We start from the raw sequence: 8,963 nt of genomic DNA on the forward strand, positions 1-8,963 counted from the left end.
AGAGTAGGAAAAAAAAACAGAATCATGGCTTTTCCTTTGTAAAATGTAGTCAATGTTGATAGATACTCCCCTGGTGGTCAGATCTAGAACTGTAGCTCTGAAAGTCTCAGGGCAGCGGGCAATGGAAGGGGAAGGGAGGGAGAAAAGGGTACGAAATAACCGGCCCACAGTCTTCAAAAATGTCGAGGTCATGAAAGTCAAGACAAAACGGAGGAACTTTTCTAGACTGTGGAAAACTAAAGAGACACCACAGTACAAGATTCTGTCCTGGATCCTTTTGCTATGAAGGACATCGTTAAGACAACTGGCAAAACTTGAACAGGGTCTGAGGATTAGCTTGTGATAAATTTTATTAATGATAATTTCCTGATTTTGATGGTTGTCTTCTGGTTATACAGGAGAATGGTCTCGTCTGTAAGACATACACTCTAAAGTATTTGGGAGCTATGGGGCATCGTGTTGGCAACTTGCTCTCATATGGTCCAGGGAAGGGGGTGGGACAGGGGATTCTTTGTTTTATATCAGCAAATTTTCTGTAAGTTTGTGATTTGTTTTTAACAACAACCAAAAACAAGGAGCATGTATTGTTTTCATCCGAAACATGGGCTCATTTATATAGATAAGGGCTGAAAGGAACTCCTTTGGGTTTTATAACAATGATGCTATTGGTGACCTTGTTGAGAGCAGCTTCAGCTGAATGGAGAGGCAATAGACAGGGGTGGGTTGAGGAATGACAGGGAGGTTAGAAAGTGGAGACCGTGAATACAGTTCCCCCTGCTTTGAGAAGTTTGTTGTTTATGAAAATGAGAGGAGAGAGGGGAGGATGTGGCTTAGGAATATTGATTTGTAGGGAAGGATTTTGGGTATATTTGTTTAGCTATTCATTGGAAGGAGAAACATAAGCCAGTTCGTATTAATGTTGAAAAGGAAAGGCCTTGTAAAGAAAATAGAGGGTTCAAGGTCTAAAAGTTGATGAAGATAAGAAATGCTCAGCCTTTAGTTTTTATGACTCTTCTGCATTGCCAGGACAGTGTACAAACACTGAATTCAGTATTTTCAGGTGTCTGGGTGTGGAGGACGTTCTCCTACAAAAAGGTCTTTCTATAAAGCTCTTCAAATAACATATAATATATATAAATTATACACACACCAAGTTACAGTAATGGATATTTCCAGGGTTGTGGCGAAATATAGATGTTATATACACATCCGTGTTGTTGAAATTTACCTTACATCCAAGATTTACTACTTACGTAATTATAATAAAAATAACATTTTAAAACAGGAGGTTTGAATTTGGTCTTAAATTTATTTGCAAATTTTTTGTTGTACAGAGAGATTTACTTTTCTGAAAATATGTCCATAATTAATAGTGAAGGGGCTGGGGAGGAAGCAAATTAGAAACTATATATAGCATCATCCCAAATTTTACTCATCAGACAGGATCCGTCTGTCATGAGGCTCAGAGACTGCACAGGTAATAGCAGTGGAAGCACAGGGTCTTGTGCCACATTTCACATCTAGAAAAGTCCATCAAGTAGGTTTAAGGGAACCCCTGGTCCTCCCTCCTCCCCACCTAATCTGTTTTCCTCAACTGTGAGGTTCAAGTTGCAATTTCAGTTCTCCTCACTAGCTGGTGAAGACCTCTACTTTCTAAATTTTCCCCAAGCATATAATAATTTTTAGCAAGGAAAGAAAACCAAAGCAATAAAGATTTTTGTTTGTTTAAATAGGCTTTATTTTGTAGAGCAGTTTTAGGTTCAAGGAAAAATTGAGCAGAAAGTACATAGAGTTCCCATGTACCCCTTGCTCCCACAAACCCACACAATTCCCCCCCCACTGTCAATATCCCACCTCAGAGTGCTACATTTGTCACAATCAATAAACCTATATCTATACACACTTTATCACCCAAAGTCCATATTTCACGTTGTCAAAAGTATAAAGATTTTAAAAAATAATTTTTATAAAGCAGGTTATAAAACTGGAAGTATGAAACAAGCCTCTATCTCATATACAATTAGGAAAAGGTCGTAAAGATGTATGATCACTGCCAGAGGCTGATCGTTCCAAAACTGACATTTCATTCATCCTTTCACTACATATTTATGAGCAACCTCTATGTGCCAGGCACTGGCAACCTGTATTCAAACTCCTATTTCACACCTCTCTCTCTCTGTTCAGCCCTAAACTTGTCCATACAACTGCCTACTTAGTGGCCCTGTCCTTTACAACTGCAAGATTCTAGCAGAGTTTTCACATCGAATAAGTTTACACGAACCCGACACTGAGCCCTAGAAGGTGACTGACTGCGGGGGAGTCAGCGTGCTAGTGTAGAGTGAGAAAAATCAGGGTTAGAATCCCTGTAATGCCTCTTACCAAGCTACGTGGCCTTGAAAATTGTTACGAAATACTTGCACTATTCCTTAAGTGGTATAGTGTTTTATGAATATATGTATGTATGTATGCATGAGTTTCCAGCTGTTATGTGCCTAAGCATGAAATGTCTGAGTCTTAGGATATGAATAAGCTCTACTTGAAATTATAAATTTGTTCCCCCAAATGTTTGCACCTTTTTAAACTGCCACCAGCAGGGGGTGAAAATTCTCAATTTATACATCATACTCCTAACAAAAAAATAAAACCAAAAACAAACCAGAACTTTGGTATTTAGAGAATTGTAAAATAAGTCTTCTGCAACTGATGACTCTGAAATATTGCTTTCTGTTGTTTTCACCTCCATTTGCCTAATTACTGATACAATTAACCACCTTTTCTGATATTTATTGTTTTTTATGCATTAAGAATATTAAACCTTCACTGGTTAATGGCCTCATTCTTTTGTCATGCCCTTCTTGAGAAAATATTGTGTGCCAGGCAATGCCAGTCAAAATCATCAGAGAAGGAGATGGGCTTTGAGCTAAATCGTACAGGAAGAGTAGGATTGTGAGAGGAAGTGGAATACATATATGGACATTCCTGGCTATGCACACGGCATGGAAGAGGAAATGTACCCAATGTGCTTGGGGTACACATCCAGGAGACAGTCTGATATGGCTGAAGTGCAGCCTACAAGGAGGGATGGGGCAGTTGATGAGGAACTCTGACTCACTTTGCAGCATCAAAAAACTACTAACTGTGTCTTTATTCCCGTTTTACCCCTAGGTTCTTCATGACAATTTTTTTTTAATTCCATATATATGTGTTAGCATACGGTATTTGTCTTTCTCTTTCTGACTTACTTCACTCTGTATGACAGACTCTAGGTCTATCCACCTCATTACAAATAGTTCAGTTTCGTTTCTTTTTATGGCTGAGTAATATTCCATTGTATATATGTGCCACATCTTCTTTATCCATTCATCCGATGATGGACACTTAGGTTGTTTCCAGCTCCGGGCTATTGTGAATATGGACTTGAGGATATGGGGAGGGGGAAGGGTAAGCTGTGACAAAGCGAAAGAGAGGCATGGACATATATACACTACCAAACTTAAGGTAGATAGATAGTGGGAAGCAGCCGCAGAGCACAGGGAGATCAACTCGGTGCTTTGTGACCGCCTGGAGGGGTGGGATGGGGAGGGTGGGAGGGAGGGAGATGCATGAGGGAAGGGATGTGGGAACAGATGTATATGTATGACTGATTCACTTTGTTATAAAGCAGAAACTAATAAAAAAAAAAAAAACTACTAACTGGTCATCTTTAGCCCTTATGAAAACAGAGCAGAAAGGGACCTTAGCAGTTACCTAGTCCAGCAACTTCAGTTTGCAGAGAGAGTAATGAGACTCAGAAAGAGTAAAGTAGAACATGGTCACCATGCATGTATTAGGCACCTAATGGGATCAAGGTACGCAGGCTCCCATTCACATTTCATTCCAGACTTCTTACATGAGCTCTAATCCTGTGTATCTATCAGAAATCTTCAACTGGAGGAAGATAAATATTAGTACAAATCCCCTGGTAACCTGTACCACTCAGCACGGATTCCCCTACCTAAAAAAGCATAAACTCAAGCATTCCTCATCCTTGCAAGGCTACCATCTAAAAGAGAAGTCCAAGTGGGAGAGTGGCGAGACTATGGTCACTAGAGTCAGACAACCCTTGGTGAGAAGATCTCCTCAGCCTTTTACTAATTGTGGGGCTTGGGAATGATATTTAACTGCTCTGACCCTCAGCCTTCCTCATTTTTAAACCACCAGTGTTGGGCACCTAGTGGGGCACTTCAGGAGATGCCAATTTGCTTCCCACTTTGACTCTTCCCTTCTTAGAAGAGGTGTCCTGGACATGAACTGAAAAGCTTGACTACTAGAGGGAATACTTGAAAATATAACAATAAAGGGATATGCATACAAATTCATTACCTGCCCACATGAGTTTCTGTGCCAATTTGTTATGTCAGAATTGGCTGCCTGATGGAGTCCTGGAGAAAGAATGTTATTATAGGGACTTCCCTGGTGGTGCAGTGGTTAAGAATCCGCCTGCCAATGCAGCGTATATGGGTTCGATCCCTGGTCCGGGAAGATCCCACATATCACGGAGCAACTAAGCCCGTTTGCCACAGCTACTGAGCCTGCGCTCTAGAGCCCGTGAGCCACAACTGCTGAGCCCGAGTGCCACAACTACTGAAGCCCGTGCGCCTAGAGCCTGTGCTCTGCAACAAGAGAAGCCACTGCAATGAGAAACCTGCGCACCGCAATGAAGAGTAGCCCCAGCTCGCGGCAACTAGAGAAAGCTGTGCGCAGAAACAAAGACCCAACACAGACAAAAAAAATAAAAATAAATAAATAAAATAAATTTTAAAAAAGGAATGTCATTATATCTTTTCCATTTAATTGAAGGATCTCCAGTCAAGTCTAGGATAGGAGAAGAAAATCTCCCCCCCCCCCTATTTCATAAGCTCTCCAGTTGTCTTATTTTGACTTCTAGATTTAACATCAGAAAAGTTTGTGAACTTTGATCTTGAGGCACAGAAGCTGATAAGGAAGCACACAGTGTGTTATTGACTTGGCTAAGTAGAACACTGAAATGAGAGTCAGGGGTTCCCATCATAAAGGCACTCTGGAGAGGTCACTCCCACCAGCCGCATTGATTAAACAAGATAAAAATATTGAGTTCTCCGAGACACTCAGGAATATTACCACTCAGAATACCAGGACAAGGGACTTCCCTGGTGGTCCAGCGATTAAGACTCTGTGCTCCCAATGCAGGAGGCCCAGGTTTGGTCCCTAGTCAGGGAACTAGACCCCGCATGCCACAACTAAAACCTGGAGCAGCCAAATAAGTAAATATATTAAAAAAAGAAGAATACCAAGACAAAATCATCATCACCTTCTGGATACAAAATACTCATTTGATGTTTTGTGTATTAAGTCAATTTATGAATAATTTACAAGAGTGAAAGAAAAGGGATAACAGAGGACAACTAAATCAGAACATTTAACAAGAATTTAAACATATCAAACCCAAATTTTATTCCTCACTTTCCTGGCTTTGAAGATAGGTATACACAAAATAGCCATCATCCTGTGAATGTAACTTATCAACTCTCATGCCTGAATCTGGAATATATACATCTTGTAGATACCGATTCTTCACTTCTATCTCACTTACATCCCCAATAAATTCTGTCTTATCATACTTCTGGTTCATCTTGTACTTAAATCATCAAAACAAAATTTTTCAAAACTTTGACAGCTCATAATTTCATTTAAGGGAAGACAGCCATTGTCTTGCTCCATAGTTGCAAAACATTTTCATTTTTAGATTGATGAACACCAATTAGAATGATGAATCCAATGACTTTTTTCCACTTATACATGCTCTATTTCCTTCTAATTACTTGATTTCAGCATTTGTCTACTTAGAAAATTACTGATTAAATGTTGGACATATATTAAATATACAATATCATAAAGATGACAGAAAGTTTCCCCATATCCTTTGAGCAAAACACGGCATTTCTAGTTCTTGTCATAACATATTGTATGACTAGTGTCAAACTGATTGAGAACACCATTTATCATTTTGGTCCTTAGAAGTACATTATTCACTGGTTGATTTTTGAGTTTGAGAAAGTTCATCTAAGATACTGTCGTTTGAAGACTCACAGTTTGATATTGCTGTCACTGTACTTTCATCTTCTGATCTGTCTAATAACCATAAAATGAATTCCTCTCTCAATTTCTGTCTGTATGGGAAGAAAATGGAAAAAAAATCTCACCTGTGTTCAGTGAAAGCTGGATTAAATAAATGCAAAAATGGAGTCTTTTGACTTCTTTTATACCTTCTTGAGAGATAGTGTAATACTTTGGACAATGCAGTAAAAAACTAAATGGTGATGTGATATGACTTGTTTCAGTATTGTGTCATTCTTAATGTAAGCTAGTCCATCATTCTTGCATTATCTCAATTTTTTTAGTCTTTTTAGTATACCTGGGAATAATTAGCTAATAATAAAATAATTCTTAGGATGATGAATAGCAAAATGTCTCAAGATATAGAAAAAATAAGATCAATAAGATCCCACATGTTAATTTTACAAAAGGGCCCAATTGTCCCACGTGATGTGTGCAAGGTAGAATGCACACACCATCTCTATTATTATTATCTCTATTTAAAAATAAGAGATAATATTCTCCTCATTCTTAGGAAGATTTCTAAGAAAGGATAGAAAACATAAAATAGCAATCCTTTAAAATACTTAGAAATGCTCAAAGAAAAGCTCAGAAACAAAAATTGGGTGCAGTGGACCCTGATAGTTTACCAAGAGTTAAATGAAATCCCATCCGAAAAAGCAATCTGAGGTTCTAGATGAACACTGTGCTTCCCAGTAATTACACCAGCAGTCAAACTGAAGATATCATAGAACTCTGCATAATAGGTAACAGACTAATGGTATAGAAGCAATTTCCCCTAGGAAAATACCATTTTTAAAATTGAAGTATAGTTGATTTACAATATTGTGTTAGTTTCAGGTGTACAGCAAAGTGATTCCATTATATATGTACATATATATATATATATATATTCTTTTTCAGATTCTTTTCCATTATAGTTTATTACAAGATATTGAATATAGTTCCCTGTGCTATACAGTACATCCTTGTTGTTTACCTATTTTATATATGGTAGTTTGCATCTGTTAATCCTATACTCCCAATTTATCCCTTCCCCCGCTTTCCCCTTTGGTATCCAAAAGTTTGTCTTCTATGTCTGTGAGTCTGTTTCTGTTTTGTAAATAAGTTCATTTGTACTATTTTTTAGATTCCACATGTAAGTGATATCAGACAATATATGTCTTTCTCTGTCTGACTTACTCCACTTAGTATGATAATCTCTAGGTCCATCCATGTTGCTGCAAATGGCATTATTTCATTCGTTTTATGGCTGAGTAATATTCCATTATATATATATATACACATATATATACATATATATGTGTGTGTGTATATATATATATATATATATATATATATATATATATCACATCTTCTTTATCCATTCATCTGTTGATGGACATTTAGGTTGCTTCCATGTCTTGACTGTTGTAAATAGTGCTGCTATGAACATTCGGGTGCACGTATCTTTTTGAATTAGAGTTTTCGTCTTTTCCGGATATATATCCAAGAGTGGAATTGCTGGATCATATGATAACTCTATTTTTAGTTTTTTAAGGAACCTCCATAGTGGCTGCACCAATTTACATTCCTACCAACAGTGTAGGAGTGTTCCCTTTTCTCCACACCCTCTCCAGCATTTATTATTTGTAGACTTTTTGATTATGGCCATTCTAACCAGTGTGAGGTGATACCTCGTTGTAGTTTTGATTTGCATTTCTCTAATGATTAGCAATATTGAGCATCTTTTCATGTGCCTGTTGGCCATCTGTATGTCTTCTTTAGAGAAATGTCTATTTAGGTCGTCTACCCATTTTTTGATTGGGCTGTTTGTTTTGATATTGAGTTGTATGAGCTGTTAGCATATCTTGGAAATTAATCCCTTGTTGGTTGCATCATTTGCAAATATTTTCTCCCAGTCTGTAGGTTGTCTTTTCATTTTGTTTATGGTTTCCTTTGCTGTGCAAAAGTTTATGTTTGATTAGGTCCCATTTGTTTATTTTTGCTTTTATTTCTTTTGCCTTGGGAGACTGACCTAAGAAAATATTGCTACGATTTATGTCTGAGAATGAGGAAAACAGCCTTTTAAAAGGTATTTGTTGGTCTAAGCATGAAGTACAGGCCACTTTTATAAGAGTCACCTGGGCTCTTGTTAAAATCGCAACTTTTAAGACCTTACCCTAGAAATTTCCCTGGAGTTTGAGGCTCAGGAATCTGTATTTTGAACAATTTCTCTGGTAGATTCTGATGTTCACTATAGTTTGAGAACTGCTGGATAGCAAATGTCCAAGATTTCTTTAAATATTTTGCATACTGTGATCTCTGATTCCAATGTCAATTGGTTTTGCCATTCAACTTTAATTATGTTTCTGTTTTGGTGTATCTGGTAGATAACAACTGAGACATGCAGCACTTGTTTACTGAGTCCTTAAGACAGGAAAGGCCCTTCCCCTCATGGGGTTTACATTCTCTTTTGGATACACATAACATAAAAAAATAACTAATGTAATTTCAGTGGGTGAAGAATGCCATGAAGAAAATAAAAAAGAGAAATGGGATCAAAAACAACATTTATGGAGAAGGCAGTCAAGGATTTCCAGGGCCACCCAGTTTGACAACTTCAAAGACCATCACTTACTTTGACTACACCGTACATGATGATCCCTGGGGCTGTGCCATGCTTTGTTACTAGAGAAGGTCATGCTATGGATGTGACTTTTCAGCTGAGACTTGGATGATAAGAATGAGCTGACTGTGTGTGTGAAGAACCTTTGATATTAGCCTAAGGAACAGCACACTCTGAAGTGGGAGTGAGTATGACTTGTTCCAGAAAAAGACAAAAACCA

The sequence above is a fragment of the Hyperoodon ampullatus genome (genome assembly GCF_949752795.1).
Source record: "Hyperoodon ampullatus genome assembly, chromosome: X".
Classification (NCBI taxonomy): Eukaryota; Metazoa; Chordata; class Mammalia; order Artiodactyla; family Ziphiidae; genus Hyperoodon; species Hyperoodon ampullatus.